Source organism: Theobroma cacao, chromosome 9 (assembly GCF_000208745.1).
Source record: "Theobroma cacao cultivar B97-61/B2 chromosome 9, Criollo_cocoa_genome_V2, whole genome shotgun sequence".
Taxonomy (NCBI): domain Eukaryota; kingdom Viridiplantae; phylum Streptophyta; class Magnoliopsida; order Malvales; family Malvaceae; genus Theobroma; species Theobroma cacao.
Window position 1 is genome coordinate 33579599 of NC_030858.1, and position 15152 is coordinate 33594750.

The window sequence follows — 15152 nt, forward strand, 5'->3', positions numbered from 1 at the left end:
CAGCTACCTTAGCTGAGTACCCAAAATAATTAATTACTTCATAAAATGAATTAAGTCCCAAATTTATGAGAATAATCTCTTTTTTCTGCCTCATTATTCTTGCAGGTTGGTTTGAAAGTGGTAAAGTGGAGGCAAAGGGTAAAACTAATTCAATGGCGTCAAAGTAAAAGGAGTGGTGGTTAACTTAGGTGGCGTATCATTGTTTTGAACATTTTATTAATGAAATATTATGGCTGCCCATTTTTAGGCAGCGGAATTTCAACCACCTTGGCTTTATCATTGGCTACATCAATTTCAACTGCTAGATTAAAGGCTGATAATGTTAATAAAGATTGTTTGACATCAAATCTGCCCTATCAAACAGTTGAGGATAAGTATCAGTAAGCTTAGAAAACAAGTAAAAAGTAAAGGAGGATTAATTGCAATAATCACCCACTACTTGTTTAAATTAAAATTTCATTGATTAAACATATATACTAATCTCGAATGCTCATCTTATACAGAAACAACACATTTTGCCTTGACCTACAAAAAGATTGAGCAACTTATTTTATTCTCAAGTATTTTAGTTAAAAATTGCAGTTTTTATCTTTTTTCGTTTTAAATAGCCATAATTTTGGGTGATGAAAATTATGAAAAATATGGAGTTCTAAGGAAATCTTGATATGCAAAATTATTAATTAGAGAAAGGTTATCTCTTAAAAGAACATTACAATACCTTAACATATCTAGATGATTAAATTGATGGAGAGAATTTCAATCCTGACATACTATAAGGATTTTCCGTGATTGATTTGATCATTTTCGTGCGTCTTGTTAAGATGAGGTTGACAATTCAAATTGTAATAAATATTAATGTGCTTTTGGCAAAAGATGCATTAAGTTAGGCTTTATGAAAGCCGCCCCACCAAGACAACCACCGGCCGTATGCTGCATCGATAGATCTATCCCTTTTAGGTTTGTTGCCTTCTATGATGACTTAATTCATATTTATTTTAGTATATTTTTGTAGTAAATGGAGGTAAGCATATTTTATGCATTTTGGGACTCAAAGGCCTGTTTCTCATCAAGCTAAATAAACCTACGCTTCTACTTTTTTTTTTTTTTTAAAAAAAACATAAACATCGACTTGAAAGTTGAAACATGAATACAATACGTTATTAAAAAGAAGCACAGAATATAAAAAACCAAGGTTTCCAGAAGATGGTGGTTACGGTATATGTTGGTAACAATATTCCGGCCAATGTGTTTCCTATTCTTTAAGTTGTAATTTCTTATTTTCAAGACTTTTTTTAAGATTATATCTAGGCTGGGGTGATTAATATGTATAATTGTTTTATTAAGATAATTATACAATCGGTGTAGTTAGAGTTATTATATAATAATAATATCCAGTTAGACTACAATATTTTACTAGAATTATATTATAATATTGTTAGTTAGAGTTAGAATATGAATAAGATTTGGATTAGTCTTTTATATATATATATATATATGTAGACTAGATAATAGTATTGTATAATAATTCTAACTAAGCAGTTTATATAATTATCTTAATATTTTTGTTGACATTACCTATCAGCGGATGGGGGTGTGACAGCTTCTTTACAGACTCTCCTGCAAAAATGGATGTTGATCAATATAATTTGTTTAATTCATGCTGGTGATGAGAGATTCAGATTGTTGCTGTTGTGTGAAACAAAAGATGCTACCCCGACTACTTACTTCCCCATCACTCCATACATGGAGAGTTGTTGTTTGTGAAAAATAAAATGACTCAAAAGAATGGAGTCAAAAAAATCCCTGCTCTTCATTACCAAGATGAAGACATATATATATATATACAAGGGTTGCTTGGAGTGCAACTAAAATAAATACTATAAAAGGAAGTATTCCAATCCTGACTTCTTTGGAGTGCAAGTAAAGAAAAAGGTTAACAAGGGAAGATTATATAAAAGAATAATCCCTATAAATAAAAGATCCTCCAATACTCTCCTTCAAGTTAGGAGCATAAAGAGTAGAAATGCTTAACTTGACCAACAGTTTATGAAATCAATCGTATCCAAGGGCTTTAGTGAATATATCAACCAATTGGTTTTGTGAAGAAATAGTCTGAGTAGCAGTAGTTTGTGACTAAATGTGCTGCCGGATGAAATGACCATCTATTTCTATGTGCTTTGTTCATTCGTGGAATACCCGATTGGTTGCAATGTGAATAGCTACTTGATTGTCACAAAACAAAGGAATCGGTGCAATGTGTGCCACTCTAAGATCTCGTAAGAGTTGTATCAACCAAATGATCTCACTAGTGAAGGTGGCCATGGCTCTGTATTTTGCCTTGATGGAAGAACAAGAAGCTAGTGTTTGTTTCTTAGATTGCCATGACATAGGAGAAGACCCAAGAAAGATAATATAGCTAATAGTGGATCTGTATGTCATCAAACATCTTGCCCAATCTACATCACAATACGCTTGCAAACATAATGAACCATTAGAAAGGAAGCAAAATACCTTGTCTTGGGGTTCCTTTGAGATAACGCAACACCTTATGAGCAGCATCGAGATGTGGCTGTCGTGGAGCATGCATAAACTGGTTAAAAATATGCACTGCATAGCTAATATCTGGATGGGTGATGGTGAGATAAAGTAAATGACCTACTAGGCGATGATAGTGCTCTAGATCAACGTAAATGTCACCAAAGGCGAGTGAAGCTTGTGTTGTTGCTCCATGGGAAAGTTGGCCAACTTGTAGTCTATGAGACCACTTGCGGCTAAGATATTAAGTACATACTTATGTTGCCCTAGTGCAATACTTGCTGATGAATGTGCCACTTCAATTTTAAGAAAAAATTTGAGTTTGATGAGATCCTGGATGTGAAATTTTGTGACCAAATAAAGTTTTAGCTTAGAAATGTGATCGAAATCTATTCCCATGATGATGACATCATCAACATATATGAGAACTGTAATAAAAGATCCTCCTATATGAGAGAAAATGAACAAAGAGTGATCCACGTCTGATTGGCGAAAACCAATGGCAAGAAGAGAAGTGGTAAACTTGTGATACCAATTTTGAGATGCTTGACGGAGTCTACTTATAGATTTTCGTAATTGACAAACCCGCTGCTTCTCTTGTTTAGCAAACCTTCGTAGGATCTTCATGTAGATTTCTTTTTCCAAGTCACCACGTAAAAAGGTGTTATTCACATCCAGTTGATGTAATTCCCAATAATTAATCGAAGTAAGTGCCAACAAACAGCGTACGATGACTAACTTAGCAACGGGGAAAAAATGTCTCATGAAAGTCAACACCCTCAAATTGAATGTAACCTTTAGCAACAAGTCGCACCTTATAACGCTCAATACTTCCATCTGGTTGATATTTAACTTTGTAAACCCATTTTGAATTGATAACCCATTTACGAGGGGGTAAGAGTTACAAAGTTTAAGTATGATTTGCCTCCAAAGCGAAAATTTCCTTCGTCATGGCTTCCCTCAAATGTGCATGTTTGACTGCTTGAAAAAATGATTTTAGTTCATTGGTGGATGAGATGGCCACTAAGAAGGCAGTGTGATTGGGAGAAAATTTAGAGCAAAAAATAAATTGTGAGAGGAGATGTACCATTGAGTTGGTCGAAGGACGAGATGGGAGCGGCGTGATGCTTAAAGGAGCGAGAGAGCGAGTAAAATATAATCAGAACGAAAAAAGGAGAGTGAAACTTGCCGCTGTTGTTTGCCTAAAATAAGAGGAGCTTTTGAAATAATAGTTTCAGACTTATTAACAAAGTTAGAATCAATTAGGTCAAATGAAAAGGCTGTTGTGGTTGACAAATCGGATCTAATTTACTCTAACCTAATGCTAGCAGGTGAAAAGGACTCATGCAGATTGGTGAATGAAGGGGACCCAATCGTGGTAGACTCATGTGCAATAGTTGGCGATGTGTTTATCTATTACAGGACTATTGTTATGAGACACAAGCTTAATTGTGCTTGCAGTTGGGTTGATGCCTGTAGACGACTTGCTAAGCCCAAGTTTAGTGACATTAGGCATTGCATGGTTGAATGCACTATCCAATTTAGTAGTATGACCCAAATCAATTGACTATACAAATTTTGCTATTGAGGGATCTGCAAATGATAAAATGTCTTCCAAAAAATGAACATCCCCTAAAATATCAATCTTCTTACTTTCAAGATCATAAATTCTGTATCTTTTCGCCCATTAGGATACCCAACAAAAACACTTAGTTTAGTACATGGAGCAAACTTGTCACGCGACCTGTTATTTATATGCCCATAACAAAAACATCCAAAGCTTCGTAAATGATTATATGTGGGACTCTTTATAAGTAAAACTTCATATGGAGTTTTATTTTGTAAAACAGTGATTGGCATGTGATTCATTAAGTATGCCACAGTAAGAACACATTCACCCTAAAACAAAATAAGAAGATGAGCTTGAAATCGTAATGCTCATGCAACTTCTAAAAGATGCTTATGCTTTCGATCAACAACTCTATTTGTTACGACGTGCCTGTATAGCTAGATTGACGTTCCATGCCATGATAAAAATAATGAGTCATTAAATCATCATGAGTAAATTCTAAGCCATTGTCTATCCGTATAATTTTAACTCGTAAGTTAAACTGTGTGTAAACCTAATTAATAAATTACAGTAAGTACGTTTTGGTTTCTGACTTGTCTTTCATGAGGAAGACCCATGTTGCTTGATTGAAATCATCCACTGTGGTTAGAAAATAGTGAGATTCGTGATTTTATTTTGCACAAGCCCAAAATATCATAGTGTACTAAGCTAAAAGCATGCATAGTCTTATTTGTACTAATGGGAAAAGATAATTGTGTTTGTTTTACCTTACAACAAGTATCACAAAATAAAGACTTTTTGCAACCAAAAGAAATAGATAAATTAGGAATAAGAGGAATGCGATTTATTGGTAGATGCCCTAAGCATCAATGCCATAAACTTGCATTAACTGAATCGCTGGCTATCAACAGCTTCTCCCCTGTCATCTACTCTAAGTAATAAAGACCATTCCCCTCTCTACCCACTCCAATCGGCTTCTTCGAGGGTAATTCTTGAATCACAAAAAAATCCAACCAAAAAGTTATTGTTCAATGTAAATCATGTGTCAATTTACTAATAGACAATAAATTGAAATAAGAATCAGAGACCCTAAATACTTGCTGAAGGATTACTCTTTTTCCAAGAACAACTTGGCCCAAAGCATGAACCTCTATTGTTTCACCATTATGAATTTGTACTAGTGGTATATTGAGTCAAGATACCACATTTCATAAAGAGTCTACATTATAGGTTATATGATTTGTAGCTCTTGTATCTACAACCCATTTATTGTTTTTCTTACTTGCAAAGTTCAAGGCTACTATGTTTGCAAATGGGCTACCATTGATCCTACATGACTACCTAGTAAAGCTTGTAACTGCTGATGTTGAGCAAAAGTCAAACCAAGGAATGGCGATCTAACTCCATCCATAGTGTTAGCATAAACAGCTCTTGAAGACATGCTTGTCGTAACATTGCCGTCCCATTGATTTCCTCAGGAATGCGATTGATCACTATTAGTTTCTTTGTCGCTCCTTTTTCTAAATTTGTGCCAATCTGGATAATCAATCACCTTGTAACAATATTCTTTGCTATGGTTTGTCTTCCCACAGTGGATTCAAGATGGAAATTGGCCATGACTCTTGTCATCATTTTTCTGTCGCAATTCATTTTCTTTAGTAATAGGGCAATAACTTCAATGATGGGTGCACAAGTTGTCGTGATTGAACGTTGCTTTTCTTCCTATGTTGTAATTGTGTAAGCTATTCCAAGATTTGGCAATGGGTCAACACTCAATATTTGTGACCACACAGTTGAATATAGTTCATCAAGTCCCATAAAAAAATCAAAAACCTTTTCTTTCTCATGCATAGATTGCAGTCTTTTTGCCATACCATAGGTTTATCCACATTTGCACAACAAGATTTGATTGAAACCCTATAACTCACCCCAAATGGTTCTTAATTTACCATAATAGTATGAGATCAAGGATTTTTCTTGTTGTAATAGAGCTATGGTGCGTTTCAACTCGTAGACTCTCAACATAATTCTTTGAGTAAATTTTTCTTCCAAATTTACCCATATTTCTCTTGCAATTTCAACATGAGCAGCACTACTTTGAAGCTCCTTAGCAAGTACATTTGTAAGCCATGAAAGAACCACTACATTGCATTATATCCATGACTATAAATCCAGAGAATCAACATCTGGTTTTTTTATTGTTCCATCCAGAAAACCTACTTTGCTTTTGGAATAGAGCGCGTTCATAAAGCTATGGCTTCACATGAAATAATTATCTCCACTTTCACTGAGAGGGTATGTCACAAAAATCAAGCCTAAATGATCAGACAAATGCAAGTATTATGGAAAAGTGGCATTAATGAGCTTGCTTTGATTAGCACTCGCACTCGCCATCAATTTTTCAATACTCTGGCCTTTGTCATTGTTTGCATCGTCTCCTGCCACTAAAAAAAAAAAATTAGGGTTTGTAACCTGCTTTGATAAAATGAAAAATAGAATGACTCAAATGAATGGAGTCAAAAAAACCATGCTCTGCATTAACAAGATGAAGACACACACACACACACACACACACACACATATATATATATATATGCAAAGCTTGCTTGGAGTACAAGTAAAGCAAATAATATAAAAGAAAGTATTCTAATCTTAAACTTCCTTAGGGTGCAAGTAAAGAAAAAAGGTAACAAGGAAAGATTATATAGAAGAATAATCCCCATAAATAAAAAAACCTCCAATAGTTTGTGATTCTACTCGATTGCTAGTTATTTTTTGGAGTGATATGTAGTCCCTTATTTGTTTTGATACTCTTCTTATTTATTTACTATTGTTGTTTTATAGGCGTTGCAAGGCATATGTTTTTTCATTGTTCTAATTCAAATACTTGAAGTGTGAAGCCCCTAGAGCTATCTACATATATAAAATGGACTTTTTTTAGCAAAAAAAAATATGTATAATTGTTATGCATGTTGACACTCAAATGTTATAACTAATCTGTAACTAGTTCTTACTTGTTCATTTTAGATCAAACCAAGTCTACTTCTTTAGTTCTATTAATAAAATTCATTTTGATTGAGAAAAAAAAAGAAATGTTTTGGTTAAATATTAAAAAGTATCATTTACATAGTCTACATAAGTGGTCTCATTACTATCTTTCCCATCCAAAAAGATCTCATCTCAACTTGATCTCCCATTGCCATGACTCCCATACCCATTCACCAAACTCATTAACCACTCTTTTTTTCACTACTAGAGCAAAGATCCTAGGGTATACTGGTTTAAGTTTCGCTCCTTTTATCCATTCATCCTACCAAAAAGACAAGCTCTCTCTATCCCCTAAGATAACCCCTATCCCCCTTAACTAATGAGTTTCATATTTCTCTATGTCCTAGTGGTCGCACAATGTTTCTCCATATCATTGACTGTTTTCAGTTTCCACCTATCTTAGGAATAAGCAACTTAAGGTTTTTCGTTTTCCTTCTCCATAATTACCTTCATCCAAAAGCTTTTCCTCTTATTTCCAAATCTCCAAATCCACTTGTTTAAGAAGTTCTCATGTTCTTAACTTTTAAATCCACTCATCTTAGCCCTCCATAATCCTTAATGCACTTTTCCCTCCTTAGGTGAACCACTCCATAAGAATCTCCTCTGTATCCTATCATGTTAGTGTTTGACACTCATGGGCATTCTAAACATAGACATATAAAAAATTAGTAGAGTTGTTAATACTGACTTAATGAGAGTCACTTTACCTATTATTACAAGCATCCTACTCTTTCTTCCCATTAATCGAGCCTCAAAATTTTCAATCACAAGTTTCCTTATTTCTTTCGAGTTTAGCCTCACTCCCAATAGAAGCCTTAGGTATTTTGATGGAAACCTCTCCATTTTGCATTTAATCTTATTAGCCTATACAATCCCATTCTCTTTTCAATCACTACTTCAAAAAGGCTACTCTTCTGAAAGTTGATTTTAACCCCAAGATCAATTGAAAGCACTTTAAGACCCTTTTTGTACACTATAATGACTCTCACTCAAGCTTACACATGATCATTGTGTCATCGGTGAATTGAAGATTTGAGATTGACAAAGCATTTTGACCTATCTTTATCCCCTTACATTCACAAAGCCTTACCATTTCACTCATTATAATACTAAAAGCCTCCACCACACAATTGAATAGTAGTGGTGATAACGGGCATCCTTGTCTTAAACTTTTCCTCATTCTTAATTGTCTTGTTGGCATTTCATTTATCAAAACCGACACTCTGGCTATGGCTACACATGCCTTAACCCAACTCTTCCACTTATCGTATAAGGTTGGCTTTACTTGTTTAACTTTACTTCTTGTTCTTGTGATTATTTTTGGAAGGGCATTTTTTTTAAAGGCGATAATAGGTATATATTACTAACTAAATCAAAATATCACTTTACAAAAAGAGTGAGACAGAGCAATGGCTAACGAAAACAATGCTAAAAGGCTTTAAAGCATGAAAAGAGATAGGTTCATGCCTATAAAAAAGACATTTCCTGATTTTCTAGATGTTGGACAACCCCACACTTGTGCAAGAGAAATCAATAGCCAAAAAAGAAAAGAGCCACAAGTACCTGTTGCATTAAAAATAAAAAATGGCAGCCATGTTCGCTAAAAATAGAAAAGAAAACTAGAAACAAGTTATTGATCATCACCAATAACCCACAGTAGATTGTTAGGTTTTGCAACACCCTCATTAGCCTAGTTATCTATAGCATTGTTACCAGATCTCAATATATGCTTAATCTCCCACCCCGTTACCTTGTCAAGAAGTTTGAGAATTTGAATGACAAGTGATTTAACCTTCCATGGAACTTTCATTGTGTTTCGAATCCATTGTACAATGTTGTTAGCATTGCATTAAATGAGGAGAGTATGTGTGGAATTCCATCTTGAGGATGCATAAATCAGTACTACCTCAATTATTGCAAGAAGTTTAACTTTGCTAGCATAAAAGGTTTCAATTGCTTTACAAAATAAGGCAAGAGTGTAGTCATTTGTGTTTCTCAAGATGCCTTTTATTCTAGAGTTCCGCGAACCACCCCTAGAAGCACTATCAATGTTGAACTTAAGCACTCTTTTTTGTGGTCTAGTCCATTCCTCCATTTGTTTAGGAATTTTGGACTTTTGTGGAGTATTGCCTTCATTAGGGAACCGAGCAAGATCTCTAATGGAATAATTATGATTTGTCCATTTGGCCTTCATCCACCAAGCCACACTAACTTCGATAAGTTCAAAAATTTGGCTACCATCTCAGTTCTTAACCCTAGAAACAACATCATTTCTTGCAATTCAAATAGCCTAAATTATAACATCCCAAGACATCTTCCAATTCAAATCACTATTTAAAGAAGCAGCGAGTTGAAACAAACTAAGAAAGCAGACTAGAGGGTCAGAATGAGATACCTTTTCAACGTTCCACATGGCTCCCCATTGTAGCCATAAAAGCCAAACTTTCTCACACATGAAGAAAAGATGACTTACAGTCTCCATCTCTCTTTTGCATAAGAGGCACATAGTAGTATTAGGTCTTATACTTCCTTTCTTAACAAGAGTTTTTTTCACTACCAAATGACTTCTCACAAGATGCTAGTAAAACACCTTAATTTTACAAAGGGCCAGATGAGACCAAATCAACTTCCAATGGTTTACATGAAGAGCGCTAGAAAACATCACATTATAGCAAAAAGATTTGGAGGAGTATTCACCTTTAAGGCTCCACTTCTTTACATGTTTATCTTGGAAATCTCTACCAAGTACTTGCTCCTCAATTAAGTTTTTGAAGTTTTCCCATTTTCACTTTCCCAACCGAAGACTCTTTTTTGAAACTCCACTTTTTAGGTCTATTCATTGCTAATTTTCCCTTGCTTCTTAATTGCCGAACCAAAAATTCTTGGAAACGTGATATGAAGGATACCTCTTTCAATCCATGACCCATCCCAAAAGCTTATTCTACTACCATTACCTAGCGATAACAACATACCATCCTCAATGAAGTTATTATAATCATATCTCCTATTAAATGGTTTCACAATGTTTTTCCATATTCAAGAAGCCTTATTTCTACTACCAAGGCTCGATAAAGACAATCATGATCTAAATTAAGCTTTTCATCTACAATGCGCCTTCAGAAACTATTCAGTTCATTGCCATAACACCATAGCCATTTGTTGAAGAAGGCTTTATTTGTCAAACCAAGTTCAACCAACCCAAGGCTTCTAAGATCCTAATTGTTAAATACTGTATCCCAATTAACATGGTGAAGTTTTCTAATCAAATTTGGGCATCCCCATAAGAATATTTTTTAGATACTTTTAATGGTATTTCTTATCTTCACTGGCAAATGAAAAAGTGACATATAGAACAATGGCATACTACTCATGACAGACCTCAACAAAGTAATAAGCTTGCCCATGGATAAGATTTTAACCTTCCAAGTTGCAAGCCTAGTTTCTAACTTCCGGACAATAGGCTACGATATATTTATTGAGCCCAAAATAACCCCCAAAGGAAGTTGAAGGTAGTTTATAGGGAGCTTACCAAGTTTGCATCCCACCAAGTTAACCCATTAGCTGGCAAGTTGTTGATCAACACCCACCACATACAAGTAGCTATTCTTAAAATTAATTTTTAGCCCAAAAACCACCTGAAAGCATCTAAGCAATCTTTTAATATTAAAAAGATACAGAGGATTTTGGTCATAGAGAATTACTACGTTGTCAGAATATTGAAGGTAAGAAACACTGGTGCTAGTTGAGCCAACTTCCACTCCCATAATGAGTTGAATGTCCTTGGCTTTGTACATGAAAGCACTAAAGGCTTCCATAACAAGATTAAAAAGCATGAGAGAGAGCAGCTAGCCTTGTCTTAGTCTTTTCCCCATTTGCACTTCCCTTGTAGTTGAGCCATTAACAAGAATTGAAATTAAGGTTGTCGAGATACAAGACTTAACCTACATGTGCCATTTGTCATCAAAAACCATAATTTGCATGATTAAATCTACGAATTCTCGAGAATGCTGTCAAAGGCCTTTTCAAATTCAACCTTAAGAAAAATACCCCCTTTACCATTTTTCTTCTTGAAATCAATCATCTCATTAGCAATAAAAGCATAGTCAATTAATGGTCTACTCTGAATGAAGGCAAATTGGTTAATGCCAACAACTTCATAAATTACCTTCCTTAGTCACAAAGCAGGAGCTTTGGAAATGATCTTGTGAAGACATCCCACTAAGCTTATCAGCTTATAATCGTTGAAAGTAATAAGGTTTGCACACTTGGGAATCAAGGTGATGAAGGAGGTGTTGACCCATTTTTTCATGATTCCCATTTGTTGGAAATCATAAATGAACTTCATCACATCATCTTTAATGACTTGCCACTAACTTTTAAAGAAGCTAAAATTAAAATCGTCGAAACTCGGAGCTTTGTTACCAACACAAGAATTGATAGCATCTCAAATTTCAATCTCCATGATGGAAGTTCAAGGGAGGATGCAGATTAGGTCTTTAATTTACACATCTACAGTTAAGTTCTTTAAGCCTTACCACTGTCTTACACGTATAATATTTTCCAAAATGACTAGCAACCACATCTTTGAGCTCTTTAACAGAGGCAGAATTGTGAAAGTACCTCATATTATAATTACCATTAAATTATTATTTGAATCGGGATTTTTGGTGCCATGCCTTCTCTTCAACGCGTAAAAGATTCCAAAACACCCCTTTCAATTTTGCCAATTCCTCCCTTTTTTCAAAACCAATGGCCCCATGCTGAATTTCACTTTTGAGTTGGTGGATTTCTAACTCAAGATGCTTAATTTTTTCGCCCGTGTTACCGAAAACACTTTGCTACCATTTTCTTATGCTCTATTTTGTGCCCCTTATCCGATGCCAAATAGATGCATTTTTTCTACGCAAGCTCACAGATCCTTGCCAAGCTTCAACAAACATATCATTGCAAGTCTCTTCTTTAAACCAATAATTAAAGAAACGAAAAGGCTTTAGATCCCAATCGAATCCTCCAAACACAACATCACTGGGTTATGGTATGAGATGGATTCCGTGAGGCACTTTTGCATTAAGTTCGAATAGCATTCAAAAATTTCTACTGCTACCAAGAAGCAGTTCAATCTACTAAAAAAGATACCCTCTCTACACCTATTATAGGTAAAGTTCCCCCTAATAGGATCCTCCAACTAATCCTTAAGCTCCCTAAGGTGTCTAACACCACTAAATTCACTAAGGTATTTTTATCCTTGATTAGAGCTACGCAGGATTTATTTTCTTATTTAGTCACAAACACCTCCTTTAAAGGAGTGGGTACCACCAAGTATTTTTCTCTCCTATTCACAGGCGTACTCGCTCTCACTGGCCTAGCGACCCTACCACGTCTACCTCGCCCCCCTACGGGGTGTGTGCCCTTGGCCTATTAGTCATCTCAGTAAGGGCATCTTGCTCCCCTACTTGTCTTAAGGTGGCCCGTGTCTTAGGTGGCATTCTTACCTAGACAAGAGTAAACACCTATCATTAACAACAGTTAAAGAGATAAAGTGGTTTCTAAGATTGAGAATCTATGCGGTCCTTTGATCGTAAAATGTGCTGCGATTCACACTTCACAACCGAAGTTCCCACATAATTTCCCGACATTCCGCTGGACCAACAAATGGAAGCCCTAGGACCTAGACAAACCTAGAGCTCTGATACCAACTTTGTCACGACCCAATTTCCCGGGCCATGACCGGCGCATGAGCTCAATGAGCATAGCTCACTAAGCCCAAGCAAGCCGATCCATTTACCTTTACTTAACAAATTTATCATATCATGCATACACACACACCTTTTTCTGGGTGTGAACATAGCCAAAACATAATGACATTATCGATAATAATATACATGCACTATACCAGTCATGTATTTAGCAATTTACATTGCATACACATATTCACATTGTTAGATTGTATACACAATACAAAATGACCCATGACTTCCAGCGGAGACATTTACAATAAAAGGAATTACTATCGAATGCTAGACACATACCCAGGAGATGCACTACGGGGACTCCTCGATCTAGGGTCCAATAGTCACCTGATCTAAAAACATGAATTTTTTTATAAAACGTGAGTACAATACTCAGTGAGTGAACAAAAAGAGAACAAGCATACAATAAGGAATGTTTCTCGAAATCATGATGCATTCGTTTTCTCAAAACCATGCAATTGTTTTAGCTATTTTAAACCCCTCATGAGTAAATCACTTTACAAAAATCCATGCTCAACTATGGTACCAAAGAAATGGGAAATATGGCAAAAACCCACAAGTTAGCAAAATGGACAGAAAGTTTCTCGCTGTAACGAACTTCATTCTCGCTGCAGCGAGAACCAGAACATCAAGCAAAAAGTCTCTTTTTTCCCTTAAAACAAGTCATCTTGCTAAAATAACAATAGCAACATGTAACACATGTAAACTTCCAAATTTCAACAAAACAAATGCTTACATATTTGCATTTACAACCATATACCCATCATCAACATGCACACCATCCCATCATCATCATCATGCACATCATCCCATCATCATCATCTCATATGCAACGACTTATGCTATTGTCACTAGGGGGTGGGAGATCACGAAGCATCCCCCCCTTCACTCGACAAGAGGTGCACTTCACTCCGGATCATGAAGCAACGGAGCAATCCCTTCCCTCCACTTCCAAGCTTCCCCCCCTTCACTCGGTAAGAGGTACACTTCACTCCGGATCACGAAGCAACGGAGCAGTCCCTTCCCTCATCTTCCAAGCTTCCCCCCCTTCACTCGGCAAGAGGTGCACTTCACTCCGGATCACGAAGCAACGGAGCAGTCCCTTCCTTCCTCTTCTAAGCTCTTGGGCGGAGAGGTGGGAGATCATGGAGCATCCCCCCCTTCGCTACGAAGGCAACAACGGCTTAAGCATCCCCCCTTCACTCGACAAGAGGTGCACTTCACTTCGGATCACGAAGCAACGGAGCAATCCTTTCCCTCCTCTTCCAAGCTTCCGAGGTAAAAAAATTATGATTTTACCCCTATACTCTGAAATGTACCGGAATCAAATTATTTCTATTTTTCAACCTCAAATAACACTAACATTGATCAATATTAACCAAATAAGGCAAAAAAACTCATTTTTTAATTGAGCTTGACAGGGTCTCACAGACTTGCTCAAGATGAAGGCAGAAAGCAGAAACTAGAAAGGGTAGTCAACAGAAACCAGATCGAGCGAGACTAAAGATCGGACGCTGACAGACGACAGTCAGTAGAAACCAGAAAGGGAGAGAGACGAGAGTGGAGAGTGGAGAACTAGAGATGAGAGATTAGGAGTCACGGGAAAGGACAGCAAAAATTAGAAAGAGGAAGTGGGGATTTAGGTTTAGGAATTTTTTTAGGTAAAATTTCAAAAATACTCTTTGGTTAGTTCGATTAGATATTTTTCTAATCGAAACCGAATCGAAGTAATTACACTAACCGAATTACTTTAACCAAATTAACCGAACAACCTAGTATGAATCTTGCTGTAGCAAAAAACTTTCTATTTTTATCTCCTATCTTGTCCAATTGCTGCCCTATTTTTCATTTCTTTGCTACCATATCTAAGCATGGACTTCTAACATTAAGGACTAAATGAGTTAAATTTAAAATGAAGACGTTTAGTGAGAAACCCTCGACCAGTTGAGAAACCCTCATTCGGCTAATAACTAAATCCCAACGTCGCTACACTGCAGCGAGAATGCCTTTCTGCTGCAGTGAAGATTCGTTGTCGTATTTGACTTGCTTACATATCATTGAAGCTCTCATTCTTCAAATAGTTCGTTATGTATGGGTTCATGAATTTCAAATGATTAATCATTTAAGGCTTGATGAGGGGTTTTTAATATAAATGGAACTAAATTGTATTGTTTTGAAACAAGTGCATCATGATTTTAAATTCTCCCTTGTTGTTGCTTGTTCCCTTCCTTGTTCACTCACTGGGTTTA